This window comes from Mustela lutreola, chromosome 2, assembly GCF_030435805.1.
Source record: "Mustela lutreola isolate mMusLut2 chromosome 2, mMusLut2.pri, whole genome shotgun sequence".
Taxonomy (NCBI): domain Eukaryota; kingdom Metazoa; phylum Chordata; class Mammalia; order Carnivora; family Mustelidae; genus Mustela; species Mustela lutreola.
Genome location: NC_081291.1, coordinates 130,660,945 through 130,677,706, shown reverse-complemented (window position 1 = coordinate 130,677,706; position 16,762 = coordinate 130,660,945). Strand labels below are relative to the sequence as shown.

The 16,762-nt window shown below is 41.6% G+C and overlaps 1 pseudogene; it reads left to right on the top strand.

The window, feature by feature from the left end:
• The first annotated feature begins 12,402 nt into the window (after window positions 1-12,402).
• On the top strand, window positions 12,403-12,919 carry LOC131825590 (large ribosomal subunit protein uL22-like; annotated as a pseudogene).
• Window positions 12,920-16,762: the final 3,843 nt, after the last annotated feature.

Below are 16,762 nucleotides of genomic sequence, written 5' to 3'. Positions count from 1 at the left end.
GAGTGGTCCAGGCAGAAAAAAACAAGCTCAAAAGTCTCCAAAAATAAAGGCTGGGAAAAGCTTGGGGTTGGCTCCAGCAGTGAATTCTGATCTTCCTGGAGCAAAAGATGTGGAGATGGAGGTAAGGAGTGGGTCTGGTGTGATTTGAGGCTAAAGAGTCATAAGGGTCTATCTATTGTCCCTCCTGGGATTTGCCTACATTTTAAGAGAGGGTTAAATACTTGAACTGCCAATGGCATTTTAGATTTTGGGGGACATTTAAAAAAATTTAAATTCAATTAATTACCATATAGTATATTATTAGTTTTGTAGAGTTCAGTGATTCATCAGTCTCATACAACACCCGGTGCTCATTACATCCTGTGCCCTCCTTAATGTCCAGCACCCAGTTACCCCATCCCTATCCCACTCCTAGAATTTTAGATTTCGTTAATAAAATTTAGATCCTGTCCTTGGGACAGGACCTATTTTTTTTTTTTTTTAAGATTTTATTATTTATTTGACAGAGAGAGAGATTGACAGCAAGAGAGGGAATATAAGCAGGGGGAGTGGGAGAGAGAGAAGCAGGCTTCCTGCTAGGTAGGGAGCCCAATGTGGGGCTCCATATAGGGCTCCATGCAGGGCTCGATCCCAGGGACCCTGGGACCATGACCCAAGCCAAAGGCAGATGCTTAATGACTGAGCCACCCAGGCACTCCCCTAATAGGTATTTTTGAAATTACAATGTTCATGGCTTCTTCCTATAAAATAGGTCTTTCTGTAATAGTATGTTCTAGAAGGACTCAAGAACATTTTGCACAGGGGCTTCAAAAAATGACCTTGGAGAGCCCCCCTCCATGCTAGGGAATCTCAATATTCTATAGACCTGGAGCACTAAAATTTTAGAAGTCACAATTGGGCATCTTTTGCTTTTTGCATTTTCTTTTCAAATGAGAGCAGGGGGCAGCCCAGGTTTACCCAGGAACACAGCAATGGAACCAAACAGTAGCCCCCCGCTGCAGGCCCACAGCTGACCTAGCCTCAGTGGGTTGGGTGGGAAAGAAAAAGAGACCTCTGGCAATGAACCCAGCCACAACCAGCAGCCCTGGCCATCCCATCCTGATTCCACCGTCACCTCAGGGGCCCTTGTCCTTTGGTTGGTCCTCTGGCCTCCCCCTCCAAGATTTACCTCCATGGTCATTGTCATGCAATTGCTGATTTTGGTGGACACAGCCCTTCTCTGGAGTGTCATCCCACTAAATGGTTTCACTTTTTCTTCCACTAAATAAGCTGACTTCAATTCCCAAGTCTTAAGAAAACACTGCTGGATGGTGTTCCAGGATGTGGTAATTTACCCAAGTGAAACCCCACCCAGCTTGGGAGGCCCCTCCAGGTCCTCTGAGGAGGAGCACACTTGTGAGCAGAATGGGAAGGGCGGTGTTGGGGGGTGGGGGAGGCAAGATACAACCCAGGATACAGGATTCAGGACTCTGGGGACAGAAGAGGAAACAGAAGTTGGAGGGGATGGGGGAGGGGAAGGCAGAAAGAAGAGAAAGGCAAGGGTAAGAAACAACAGACAGGAAGCCGGGGAGGTAGAAAAGGACCAAGTATAAGGAAGGCAGACGTGTGAGTGCCAAGCAGAAAGCATTTGCACATTACTTAACATACAGTGGGTAAGAAGTAGGTTACCATGCTCACTCTAAAAACATCTTTTTGCTTTTTCTTTTTTTCCAGAATGTGTTCCGGAAATTCCTCTTTATATACAAACTTGAACAAGTACTCCAGCTTCCCGTACCAACTCAGGCTTACACAACCTTCCATTTTCCCCTTGTCCCTGCACTGGGTTTTACAGTGTGAAGGCAAAGCCTGGAAGCAGAATTGGGAAATTTGCAGATCACAACACAACAACCAGACTACAGCCGCTGAAAACTGGGCTTTGTCTCTTTTTCTAGGATCAGACACATTCATTTAAGAGGCCTTTAGGAAAACTGGGCTGGCACTTCAATTTGACTTAACAACATTAATTGAGCAGTTATTATTTGGATGTGTACTATATTATCACTAGATAAGGTTATTTGCCATGAAACTCCAAGGATAATATGCAGTTGGCATGTTGTTTTCTTGCATCTAAGCTGTATTTATTTATTTATATTTAAAATGAGAAATGCCTTTTCTTCCTTTTCCATCCTCAGGTTTGGGCTTAACATTACTTAACGTTTCTGACCCAGTGTTTCAGAGTGAATCATATTTTCCCTGATGCTTGTTAAAGGGAAATGCATCATTCTTTCTCGACAAAAGGTGCTTCACTAAGAGGGAAGTCCTGACACATGCAACAACATGAATAAATCTTAAAGACATTATACTAAGTGAAATAAACCAGTCGCAAAAAGACAAAGGCAGTGTGATTCCACTTATGGGGTGGGGGTGGGGGGGAATATAGTCAAATTCATAGAGACAGAAAATAGAACGGTGGTTACCATGGACAGAGTGGAGGGGAAAATGAAAAGTTGTTTAATGGGTACAGAGTTTTATAAGATGACAAAGTTCTGGAGATGGGTTGCACAACAATATGAATATATTTAAAACTACTGAACTGTACCTTTAAAAATGGTTAAGATGAGGGGCACTTGGCTGATTCAGTTGGTAGAGCATGCAACTCTTGATCTTGGAGTTGTGGGTTCAAGCCCCTCATTGGATATAGAGATTGCTTTAAAATAAAATCTTTAAAAAATGGTTAATACGGTAAACTTTACGTAATAAGGGGGTTTTAAACTTTACGTAATAATATATATATTTTATATATATGATACAGAGAACTAGAACACTAAATGTAAGGAAGTTTTAGACGTACCTTAATTTCAGCTTTTATTTTCCTTATGTATGTACAAGTGTGATATGATATGATTTTTTAATATCCATGCCTAAATATATTTTCATGAGTATAAAGTAAAAATCCTAGGTAATTGTTTCAAAAGTATTATGGTGGCATGCAGGGTCTTGAGTTATATATCTGATGGTCTTAGTTGAGACTTACTCAGAACTCTTCTCTAGAAAACACATTATTGTAAATATATTTCTAGCATTATTGTTAGTACTACTATTCTCAGTTTAAGCAGAAATGGAATTTATTAAAAGTATGGCAGAGATAAATAGTATTTGCCTGCACTCCTTTTGAACCCCACTTAAATAATAATTAAGCGATTTTTTTTTTTCTAAACCACTTCATAAATCTCTAAGGATGAAGACAACAGGCTAGATGTCAACAAAATTTTGGAATCTAGAGAGGGTAAGGAAGAATTTAACTGATTTTATAGTTAAGTGCATGTAAGTGCTGAGGAACAAATTTTTTAAAAATTTCAGTATACCAACAGACTCAGTAAATGAACCAATAATTGTACCAGGTAACTCTGAAGGAAGAGGTGAGTATGGGTGGACTGAGAACAGAATGATTAGTTAAAAATTGTAAGAAGTTTTTTTTTTTTTTTTTTTCTTTTTAAGAGTTTACTTTTAAGTAATCTCTACATTGATCCCATAAACCCGGGATCAAGAATTGCATGCTCTGCTGACCGAGCAGCCTGGTGTCCCCACCTAAACAATTAAATTTTATTTCTGCCCGGGTGGCTCAGTCCACTAAGCATCTGTCTTTAGCTCAGGTCATGATCCCAGGGTCCTGGGACTGAGTCCCACATCGGGTCTCTGCTCACCAGGGAATCTGCTTCTCCTTCTGCACCTCCCCCTTTCACCCCCACCCCCACTCGTGCTCGCATGCTTTCTCACCTTCTCTCCCACTCTCAAGAATAAATAAATAAATTTTATTTCTCACACCAGGGCAGACAGAGATGACCTCTTCCCCACCCTGGCAGAAGATAGAAAGTTTATTTTCAGGACAGTTTGAAACATTGAAGATCTGGACTCAGACACTGGTCATGTTTTGAGTACCTTTTTGGATAGGGAAGTTGAGTAAGGTCTGTGTATTGAACAGTGACAACTTCCCCTTCGGTTCCTCTAATAACACACTGGCAACCAAGCTTGAACCTCCCCTTCCCCCACCCCATAGCAGCATATGGGAGGACACCAATCTAAGGAAACCAATACTGACTGTGCGGTGTCCTTTAACTACATAAATTTGCCTCTACCAAGCAATTACAGAGATGTTCACTTACTGAGAAGTCCTACATATATACACAGAGCTCCTAAAAAAATGCCCAATTCTATATATGCTTCAAGGGCCAAAGATCTCAAGATAGTGGAGGGAAGACTGTCATGAAAATGAGATGCAGAAACAATAAGAAAAAGGGAAATTAGAATAAGGACAATGTAGGGAGAATAAAAGATTTTTTAAAACTCACTATTGTACTTAGAGAGTGAAGTGTTGATGGAGGGTCCATAAACCAAGAACCAGATGTAAGAAAGGGAAAATCCAGAGAAGAGAAGACCTTCTAGAAATTAAGAAAGTGATACTTTCTGTGCAAGAATAAAGTGGTATCATTTTGAATCTACCTAATCCTCCAGCAATAGCCACCACCACCACAAGTGCATAAGAGTGACCTACTATGAAACTAATAAGGTATCCTGTGAATTCCCAAGTACAAGGAGAGGGCTGATTAACTGACAGCAGCAAGACCCACATGATATCAGCAAGTGGGAGGAGATAGTAGAAAGCAGGCAAAGCTAGGATCTTCTGGTGGCACTGAGTGCCCATAAACTCATTATCAAAACTGCCAAAGGTATTTATCCCAAAATCTAAATGTCCACACTCAGCATTGAAAGCTAATTGAACTTTTTGGGGAGTGGTGCTAGAACTGGAAAGGGGTTCCTAGGGGTGAAGGCAAAAGAAAGGTTAGATTATATGGGGCTGTTTGGCCCTATTAAGCCTCAGCACTAACCAATGGAATCTCTTTTGCAGAACAGAGTCCCTCTCAGAGGAGAGTCTGCTGGGGTGGAATCTAAATGAAGCAGCACAGAGACATTGTGGGCAAAGGCAAGAGAAGATCCAGGTAAAGTGGGGGAGGAGGCAGAAAAACTAGTTTCAGAAAGCACAAGGCAATATTGTTTAACTCTTTATTTTTTTTGTAAAGACTTTATTTATTTATTTGACAGAAAGGGAGGGAGAGAGCAGCAGAGGGAGAGGGGGATGCAGACTCTCTACCAGGCAGGGAGCCCGATGTGGGACTCGATCCCAGGACCCCAGGATCATGGCCTGAGCTGAAGGCAAAAGCTTCACTGCCTGAGTCACCCAAGCGTCCATGTCTAACTCTAAAATAATAATAGACTAGCCACAGAGCTAGGGAAGCAGTCCTGGCCCACTCTCTCTCCTAAGGTACACCATGCGGGCCCCTTCATGGGGCTGGCTTGATGTGTTCTCACAAAATGGCAGCTGGCTTGCCAGAGCACATGACTCGTGAATGAGAGCAAGGAGAAAGCTGTGAGGCCTGTGGTGACCCAGTCCGCTCATCATGCACTCTAACATATTCTATTCGTTAAAAGTGAGTCACTAAGTCCAGCCCTCACACAAGGTAAGGGAAACTAGGTTCTACCCCTTAAAGGGAGGAATACAAAAGAATTTGCAGACATTTAAAATGTCCTACAAAAAAAATTAGAAAGTGGGAGATATAAATAGATGATAGGCAAAGATAAACCAACATGTTTGGGATTCCCTGAAGAAAGGGGATTTCTTGAAGAAGAAACTCAAAGCAAATACTAAAACCTTTAGTTCATAAAACTACTACTTTTTTTTTTAAGATCTTATTTATTTATTTGAGAGAGAGAGAGAGAAAGAGTACAAACAGGGGGAGCAGTGGAGGGGGGAAGCAGGCTCCCTGCTGAGCCGGGATGTGGGACTCAATCCCAGGACCCTGGGATCATGACCCAAGCTGAAGGCAGACACTTATCCATCTGAGCCACCCAGGCACCCTGTGAAACTACATCTGAAGGAAGACTTAAACCGGCATATTTAAATGGCATAGAGCATACCTAGGACAAGTTACCTGGAATGGATAACACCAAGACATATACCAGTAAGACAAATGAGCTTTAAAAAGAAAGAAAGAAAAGGCAAAAAGATGAGGTCATTCGTAAGGGAAAATAATCAGACTGTCGGCAGACTTTTCAACAGTAGTTTACTATTTTTCCCAGACAGTGGGATACATATTTAAAACACTCAAGGAAGAAAATGAGCCAAGGATTTAATAATTAGCCAAGTTGAACTCTGTAGGCATACGGCTATGAGCATTTAAGAATAAGGAAATGTGGTTGCCATGAACTCTTCCTGAGAAATCCTAATCTAAAGATTTATCTTTGGACAACAAAAATAATGAAAATGACATCAGCATAAGGCCTAACTGATGTTGATCACTGAATATATACTTACATGTGGTTCTAAGAATAATTGATATATTTAAGGAAGACCAAGTATTTAATGGTTGTATGCTCTGACAGTATGAATATTAAATTATGAAACCTATGAAAAAGTAATAGCCCTATAGTATAACAGACTATCATTTCTGTATTATGGAAAAAACTAAAAGAAATAGCTGCAAGTAAAATGATCAATAATAGTCTATTCTCTCCAGAAAGACAGAGAAAAAAAGCAAAGAAATTATATAAGAAAACTTCCCGGAACTGGAAAGTGTGAGTTTCTACATTGAAATAGCCTCCCAAGTAGTCATCAAAAGAATGAAGAAGAGAACACCTGTATCAAAGCACCCGTTCCTGACATTTCTAAACAATGACTAATAGAGGATGCTAAAAGCTGCTATAGAGGAAAAACTTAGATGCATAAAGAAGATCAGGACTCAAACTGACGTTGGACTTTCAGCATTAACTTTAAAAGCTAGAAGACTGAAGGGACGCCTGGGTGGCTCAGTCAGTTAAATGTCTGCCTTTGAAGATATGGTCCATATATATAATGGAATATTATGCCTCCATCAGAAAGGATGAATATCCAACTTTTGTATCAATTGGATGGGTCTGGAGGAGATTATGCTGAGTGAAATAAGTCAAGCAGAGAGAGTCAATTATCATATGGTCTCACTTACTTGTGGAGCATAAGGAATACCATGGAGGACATTGGGAGAAGGAGAGGAGAAGTGAGTTGGTGAAAATAGGAGGGGAAGACAAACCATAAGAAACTGTGAACACTGAGAAACAAACTGAGGGATTTGGAGGGGCGTGGGGTGGGGGGTTGGGTGAGCCTGGTGGTGGGTATTAGGAAGCACTGGATGTGGTGCATAAACAATGAGTCTTGGAACATTGAAAAAAAAAAAAGTCTCCCTTTGGCTCAGGTCATGATCCCAGGGCCTTGGGACGGAGTCCTACCCTGGGCTCCTTGCTCAGTGGAGAGCCTGCTTCTCCCTCTGTCTGCCACTCCCTCTGCTTGTGCTCTCTGTCTCTCTCTCTCTCTCTCTCTGACAAATAAAACCTTTTTTAAAAAAAGGCTAAAAGACTATAGAATAGTGTCTTCAAAATTCTATGGGAAGTTATTTCCAATGTAGAATTTTACATTCCCAAGTAACCTGTCTTGTGGAAGGTAAGAGATAGAGATTTTGAACAAATTGAGTCTCAAAAAAATTTCCCTCTCATGTATACTTTCTCAGGAGGCCAATGGATTATGTACTGCACACCAAATGAGGCAATTAGCCAAGATAAAGAAAACATAGGATCCAAAAAGGAAAAAGTCCCAAGATATTTACAAAGGGAAATCCCCGAATGACAGGTACTAGGGTTAGGGTCACCCAAGCCATTAGTGGTCAAAACCAGGGATATTTCAGTAAAAACAAAACAAAACTGGGGCAAGAGTGATTTCTGATTTATCTGGCCATATTAGAGGGAGTTTTGAAGCTCTACCAGAATCTGTGCATGAATTAGTAATAAGTACAACAGAAAGCAAATTTTAAACTGCAGTGATTCTGAACTATACAGAACACACTAGGGTTGTTGGAGGAGAGGTGGGTGAGGGATAGGCTAAATGGGTGATGTGTATTGAGGAGGGCACTTGTGATGAACACTGGGTGTTATAGGTAACTGATGACTCATGAAATCCCACTCCTGAAACTAATATTATACTATCTGTTCACTAAATACTTAAAAAAAAAATAAACTGCAGCAATAATTAGAAACTATTAGAAGTATTAAACAAGTTTGTCAAAGTTGTACAATCAATATAAAATATCAATTGAATTTCTATACACTTATCGATGAACAATCCAAAAGTGGAATTAAGAGAACAATTCCATTTATAATAGTACCAGAAGAATAAAACACTTGGGAATAAATCTAACAAAAGAAGTGTAAGACCTATGCTTTAAAAATTATAATACATTGTTTGAAACAACTAAAGAACCTCTAAATAAATGGAAGAATATTCCATTTCCAAGAAGCAGAAGACCTAATATGTTAAGATGGTAGTACTCCCCAAATTGACCTACAGATTAACATAATCACCATCAGAATCCCAGTTGGCTTCTTTGTAGAAATTGATAAGCTGATCCTAAAACTCACATGGAACCCTAAAGAGCCAAAAAAGAACAAAGTTGGAGGACTCGCGCTTCCCCTGTTCAAAATTTGCTACAGAGTAGCAATAATCAAGCCAGTGTGGTCCAGCATTATAATAGACACATAGATGAATGGAACAGAATTGAGAGTCCAGATATAAACCCACTTATTTATGGTCAAATAATTTTCAACAAGGTGCTGACACTATTCAATGGGAAAGAGAGCTTCTTTCAACAAATAGTTCTGGAACAATAGTACCCACATGCAAAAGAATGAGATTGGACCCTAATCTCACATCATTACAAAAATTAACTTCAATAAATCAAAGACCTAAAGTGGTTTGGGCGTTTGTTTGTATGTTTGTGGTTCAGTTAGGTGTTTTTTTTTTTTTTTTAAACTTTATTTTATTTATTTATTTACTGGAAGCAACTAAGATATCCTTTATTTTTTTATTTTTTTATTATTTGCTTCAGGGATACAGGTCTGTGAATCATCAGTCTTACACAATTCACAGCATTCACCATAGTACAAACCCTCCCCAATATCCATAACCCAGCCACCCTAACCCTCCCCTTCCCAACTCCACAGCAACCCTGTTTGTTTCCTGAGATTAAGAATATCTTATGGTTTGTCTCCCTCCCAATATCATCTTGTTTCATTTCCCCCCCCCCCACCTGCCATGACCCCTGCCCTGCCTCTCAAATTCCTCATATCTTTGAGATCACATGATAATTGTCTTTCTCTGATTGACTTATTTCACTTAGCATAATACCCTTTAGTTCCATCCATGTCATTGCAAATGGCAAGACTTCAGGGTTTTCCACAGCTTCATAGTATCCCATTGTGTATATATGCCACATCTTTATCCATTCATCTGTTGATGGGCATCTAGATTCTTTCCATAGTTTGGCTATTGTGGACATTGCTATTATAAACATTTGGGTGCACGTGCCCCTTCAGATCACTACATTTGTATCTTTAGGGTAAATACCCAGTAGTGCAATTCCTGGGTCATAGGGTAGTTCTACTTTCAACATTTTGAGGATCCTCCAGACTGTTTTCCAGAGTGGCTACACCAGCTTGCATTCCCACCAACAGTGTAGGAAGGTTCCCCTTTCTCTGCATCCTTGCCAACATCTGTCATTTCCTGACTTACTAATTTTAGCCATTTTGGCTGCTGTGAAGTGGTATCTCATTGTGGTTCTGATTTGTATTTCCCTGATGCTGAGTGACGTTGAGCACTTTTTCATGTGTCTATTGGCCATTTGGATGTCTTCCTTGCAGAAATGTCTGTTCAGGTCTCCTGCCCTTTTCTTGATTGGATTATTTGTTCTTTGGGTGTTGAGTTTGATGAGTTCTTTACAGATTTTTGGATACCAGCCTTTTATCTGATATGTCATTTGTAAATATCTTCTCCCATTCTGTCAGCTGTCTTTTGGTGTTGTTGACTATTTCCTTTGCTGTGCAAAAGCTTTGATCTTGATGAAGTCCCAATAGTTCATTTTTGCCCTTGCTTCCCTTGCCTTTGGCAATGTTTCTAAGAAGAAGTTGCTGAGGCTGAGGTTGAAGAGGTCATTGCCTATGTTCTCCTCAAGGATTTTGATGGATTCCTTTCTCACATTGAGGTCTTTCATCCATTTTGAGTCTATTTTGTGTGTGGTATAAGGAAATGGTCCATAAAACTTTATTTTATTTAAATCCAATTAATTAACATGCAGTGTATTATTAGTTTCAGAAGTAGACTTCAGTGATTCACCAGTTATATATAATACCCAGGGCTCATTATATCATGTGACCTCCTTAATGCCCCATTTACCCCATCTCCCCAACCCCCTCCCCTCCAGCAACCCTGTTTGTTTCCTATGATTAAGAGTTTTTTTATGGTTTGTCTCCCTCCCTGATTTCATCTTGTTTTTTTTTTTCCCTCCCTTCCCCTATGTGCCTCTGTTTTGTTTCTTAAATTCCACATGAGTGAGATCATATGATAATTGTCTTTCTCTGATTGACTTGTTTCACTTAGCATAATGTCCTCTAGTTCCATCCACATCAAAGACCTAAAATGTAAGAGGTGGGGTGCATGGTTGTCTCAGTTGGTAGAGCATGTGACTCTTGATCTCAGGTTTTAAAATTTGAGACCCTTGTTGGGGGTAAAGATTACATAAGGATAAAATCTTTAGGGGCACCTGGGTGGCTCAGTGGGTTAGGCCTCTGCCTTCAGCTCAGGTTGTGATCTCAAGGTCCTGGGATCGAGCCCCGCATCTGGCTCTCTGCTCTTCGGGGAGCCTGCTTCCCCCTCTCTCTCTGCCTGCCTCTCTGCCTACTTGTGATTTCTCTGTCTGTCAAATAAATAAATAAAATATTTTAAAAAAAAGAATAAAATCTTTAAAAAATGTAAGAGACAAAACTATAAAATTCTTAAAAGGTAACATAGGAGTAAATCTTTGTGACTTTTGACTTGCCAGTTCTTAGATATGATACCAAAACCCTGAGTAACAAAAGCAGCAAAGAGAAGAAATAGATCAATTGGCGTTTATCAAAATTTAAAACTTTTGAGCCTTGAGGGATATTATCAGGAAAATGAAAAAACTCACAGAATGGAGAAAATATTTATAAATCATTTATGTGATTAAAAAAAACTTGCATCTAGGGGCGCCAGGGTGGCTCAGTGTGTTAAGCCTCTGCCTACGGCTCAGGTCATGATCTCAGGGTCTTCGGATCAGGCCCTGAATCGGGCTCTCTGCTCAGCAGGGAGCCTGCTTCCCCCCTCTCTCTGCCTGCCTCACTCTGCCTAATTATGATCTCTCTCTCTGTGTCAAATAAATAATTTTAAAAATCCTTAGATCTAGAACATGTAAAGAACTTTTACAAGTCAATACTAAAAAGACTAACCCAACTCATAACTTAAAATGGGCAAATGATATGAATATACGTTTTTCCAAAGAAAACAGACAGATGGCCAATAAGCTCATGAAAAGACACTCAACATCATTAGTCACCAAGGAAATGCAAATCTACACTAGGATGAGATACCACTTCATATCCAGTAGGATGGTTAGAATAAAAAAGTCAGATAACAATGTGGAGAATTTAAAACACTGCATGTACTGCTGGCTGGAACAGAAAATGGCAAAACTGGCAAAATGGCACTTTGCTTTTTTTGTTTTTGTTTGGGTTTATTTTGTTTTGTTTTGTTTTTGAGGGGGTGCACAATCACTTTGGACAACAGTCTGGGGGTTCCCCTGTGCCCTGCACCAGGAAAACATTAAAACTCAGACAAAATCCCAAGCCTCAGAGGTCTATCTAGACAAATCCTGATCGTGAAATCAGCTTAAGGTAAAGAAAGTCCAAAGATAATTAGAGAGCTGTAATTAGCTGTTCAGTTAGTCACAGAAAATAATAAAGGTCCAGGGAGGTTTGAAACATCTACTCCCCTCTGGTCCTTAAGCTAGATGCTCAATGTAGCTCATTCCAGCTGCATTTCTTTCTTTCTTTCTTTTTTTTTTTTTTCTAAAGGACCCTGAGATTACAACCTGAGCAGAAGGCAGAGGCCTAACCCACTGAGCCACCCAGGCGCCCCCCAGCTGCATTTCTTATGCTCCCTTTTAAACCTCTTCAAAGCAGTCTGGAGCGACTGCCTGACAGAGGAACTCAATGAGAAAAACATTTGTATGATAAGCATGTGTATGTACGTTACACAGCCCTGAGTTCTGACAAAGCTCACCTTTGATGAACTTGTCCTTATATAGCTTCTATATTCCTAACATAGAGAACAGATAAACAGAAGGGAACATGCTTTGATGAAATGCGGAAGAAATGGAGAAATACGGTGGTTTCACTCTTGGCAGAGAAAAGACCAAAGACAAGAAATGCAGCACTAGATACATACAGGGTTTTCAGCTTCCCCTAAGTGGCCTCAGGTGATCTCTGAAAATGGTTTGCCAGTCACTTGACCCAGAAAACCCTACAAAATCATGCAAATCAAGAGGTTCAAATCTTCGTGCTCACTTTAAGAACTCACATGAAACTGCCCAGGCCATCAAGGGCATGCATATCTGAGAAGCCACCAGGTATCTGAAAGATGTCACTTTGCAGAAGCCACGTGTACCATTCCATTGCTATAGTGGTGGACCTGGCAGGTGTGTCTGGGCCAAACAGTGGGACTGGGCACAGGCTTGGAAGGCTCAAAAGTAGTGCTGGATTTTTACCACGTGTGCTTAAAAATGCATAGCGTAATGCTGAACTTAAGGATTTAGAGGCAGATTCTCTAGTCACTGAGCACATCCAAGTGCACAAAGCCCCAAAGTTGCGTAGAACTTATGGGGCTCCTGGTCAAATGAACCCAGCCATGAGCTCTTCCTGCCATGCTGAGATGATGATCCTTACTGAAAAAGAGAAGGTTTTTCCCAAACCAGAAGAGGAGCTCACCCAGAAGAAAAAGATATTTTAGAAGAAACTAAAGAAACAAAAGCTTGTGGCCTGGGAGTCGATTCTGCACAAAATAAATACAGAAAGTACAGGGTTTGCGAAAGCTGAAGTGAGAGCTGGAAGGCTTTTGAAAGCGCGGCTCTCATTTAAATCTGGCTCCTCTGAGACGTGGTGTGATGAGCACCACGACTTGCACATTCAAAATCTCCTTCAACCCTCTTCCAGCAGCTTTTCCGTATTGCAGGGACTACAAGCCTTTTTCTTTTTCTTTTTCAAAAAAGGTTTATTTATCTATTCATTTTCTTTGAGAGAGAGAGAGATGTGCAAGCTGGAGGAGGGATTGAGGGAGGGAGAGTCTCGTGCCGACTTCATGCTGAGTGTGGAGCCCCACTCTGGGCTGGATCTCATGACGTGGAGATCGTGACCTGAGCCAAAACCAAGAGTCAGACACTTAACCAACGGAGTCACCCAGGCGCCCTGAGACTACAAATTTAAGGATTTTTCCCAGCCTCCCCGAAAGCTAGGTTCTGGATGTGATCTAAGTCTGGCTGATCTCTCACGTTGGTGCAAGCCTTGAATCTGTAAGCAGGGTACTTGGGGACAGGGGCAGGTCACGTGACACCCAATTTCCTGATGTATGTGGTCTCAAGCCAGCAGCTGTGACAGCTGCTTCCAGTTTCACAGGCACATCTTTTTTTTTTTTTTTTAAGATTTTATTTATTTATTCGACAGAGATCACAACTAGGCAGAAAGGCAGGCAGAGAGAGTGAGAGGGGGGAAGCAGGCTCCCTGCTGAGCAGAGAGCCCAATGTCGGGCTCGATCCCAGGACCCTGAGATCATGACCTGAGCCAAAGGCAGAGGCTTAACCCACTGAGCCACCCAGGTGCCCCACAGGCAGCATCCTTAATGTCACCCCGGCAGCAGTGTTCTTGCTGGGCCATTTCCGTGAGGGTGGCTCTAGGTTCTTCCTGGAAACATAGTGTAGAATCCATTTCTCCATGATTCCGTAAGCCATTTAATACCTGTAATAAATGCCTTTCTACCAAGCTAGCCAGAGCTGATCCTAGATCAGGCTGAATATCTCCAATGGCAGGAGGCGATGATAACTTCTGAAGGAGTGGGAGACACCACTGGGAAAACTTAAGACAGGAGGACCTGCTCAATCTTTCAACTTGGTTCAGTGCCTCCCAACAAGAAGGAGCTCAGTGCCCACTCCACACGGGCTGCTGGGGTAAAGAGAAGGATTATAGAAGGGTGATGCATGACCGCTGTTTGTTTAAAGAAAACCCAAATAAATTTAGAACAACTTATTGAGGTCTTTAATGAAGCCCAGAAGGCCCATCCAGTGTGGCTTCTCTGTGTTTCACAAGCCCGGTAGACAATTCCCCTACTTTTTCTTGTCCAGCCATGCTGGCCTTTCCTTTTTTGGATTGACTATGCCCTTTTCTGTTCCCAGCCTGGAACATTCTTTAACTGATGACTCCTACGTGTTCTCAAGTCAATCCTCCCATCAAATCTCAGACTTTGGGTTGTTCATGTTATGTGCTCTCTTGACATGTTCTATCTCTCTTCGTAATGAGTCACAGCCAGAATTAAATACTGATTTATGGAAGTTAAAAATAGAGGTCTGCCCTGCAGACAAAGTTCAGGAGAGCAGAGTCTGCCTTATGGGCTAGCATATTCCTGACGTCTCACAGGGCTTGGTGCGTGGCTGGTATTCAGTAAGTGTAGTTTGAGTCAAGGCGCTCCATCTTCCTGGTTCAGTTTTGTTGCATCTCTGAATACGTGCCCCCAGATTGTGGCAGCAAGGGAAGATAGCCTGCAGAATCAGCCACAGGTTCCTAAATACTTCTGCGTGAGAGTGACCTGCTTCCCTTCCTACTAACATTTTATTGGCCAAAGCAAGTCCCGAGGTCATCTACATTCAAAAGGGTGATCAGGAATGGGAGAAGGACTGGAAATTTTGACCTCTTGCAGCTCCCCACCTGAGAGGCTAACCTAAACATTAAGGTTGGGATGGGGGAAGTACTGATTAGTCTATAAGTAGTGGCTTGAGTTTTACTTCCTAAAGCAAGCACATTGCATTCTTTGTTCTAAGGCACATTTTTCCCCTTTCAGTTTTATTTTTAGGTTCTCTCCTGGCTAATGAGCATTCATATCTTGGCAGTCCTAAGCTCAGGGCTTTACCAGAAATGTCCCTGTGAAAATGAACTTTAGGTCAATAGCAGAATTTGCTTACCCAAGCTGGCTCATCATCTATTCATTGCCTTAATGAGGACAAGCAGATTTAGTCCCTTTGTTACACATGAACCATGGGTGTACTGTTGCTTTCATTCATTTGTTTTGAAATTAGCTGTTCTTGGGTCTTTGCAGAATGGTGACTGCAGATTGCATCAACAACCACACATTTATTGAACATCTGTTACCTATAATTCCTTTACTAGGTATTGAGAGGTAAAAATACAATTTATGGCACTTGTCCTCAAGGAACTAACTCCAGCTGGGAAAACAAGATGTATCCCACCCCCACCCAAATATCACCTAAACTCATGACCATGTAAATTTAAACACAGACTCAGTGGTGGGGCAATAAAAAGGATTTCAGAGGCAAGAAAATTCTACATAGTGTTGTATAGTTAGGGTCTCTGGGGGTATGTGGAAGGTGATCTGTGCCCGGGGGGTGGTAGATCTCAGCAAGTAAAATATGGGTCTCCCCCTGCCCAACCCCAGGCCTAGGCTGCCTTAGAGAGAGCTTGAGAGAGCAGAGAGAGGAGCATGATCAACAAGTGATAGGGAGGGAACATTTACCATCCATGGTTGGAGAGAGGAGGCTGTCAAAGCAGCAGGGAGAAATATTGAAAGCAGGGGACTTAGCCCAGTGGGGACCTCCAGTTGGTCCAGACATCTCAGTCCTGAGGTTGGGTTGTCCTCGGGTCATAATTGCAAGTGAGAATCCAGAAATTCTAGGTCATCTAGGAAACCCAGGATTGGGATTAACATCCAAATACCATGTCATGTCAAACATCTTTGTGTTGTGTCTGACATCCTCTCAGCCCACGGTTGCCCTGCCCATTATTGCAACAAGCAGGCCTGTGTAGGCCTAACCTGACAGCACGCCTAGGCTGAACCCAAGGACTCTTCCCGGCTCTGGAGCTCTGCCGCCATTTTGAAAGATGCTGAGGAAGCTGCCCAGACATTCTTCTGTGGCCACAAGTCTCAAGTACCAGGGACTTAACACCCCTGGGGCAAACCTTAGCCAAGAAGGGACTTGTGAGGGGCATGCAACCAGATACGTGCTCCCCTCCTCCCAGGCTGACAATTCTGAGGGTGTTTTACATATTTCCACAGGGGTTCCCCAGAGAGAGTGAACCACCGTTGCCTTCTTTAACACACTTTGGACTAGCTTTTCCTCCTCCTGTTTCATCTTCCGGGTCCCCAGAGAAGTAAGTCCTCATGCCCAAATAAGGAAAGAAAACTCTTTTTAAACTTGTTCACTTCTTTCATCATTACAGTATTTACCCCTTTGCCTCAGGGTTATTTATTGAGGTTAAAAAAAGCAAATTCTTTGCTCCTTGATCTTATAGTTTAATAAGTTATATTGGAGATCTTTTCATATTAGTACATATACATCTAATTTTTGAAATAGTATCCACTCTGTGGAATATCATAATTTATATAATCAGTTCTCTATTCACTCTTGTGATAAATACTTCAATGGACATCTTTTGGGGGGATCATCAAAGATCCTTTACTGAACTATTTTCCTTTGTCGTTCTTAACTAGTGGGGCATTCCATGGCACCAGTGTTGAGGTTATCAGCCATCAGCGTGGCAGCCCACAGATTGGGCAGTCCCCAGGATCTTT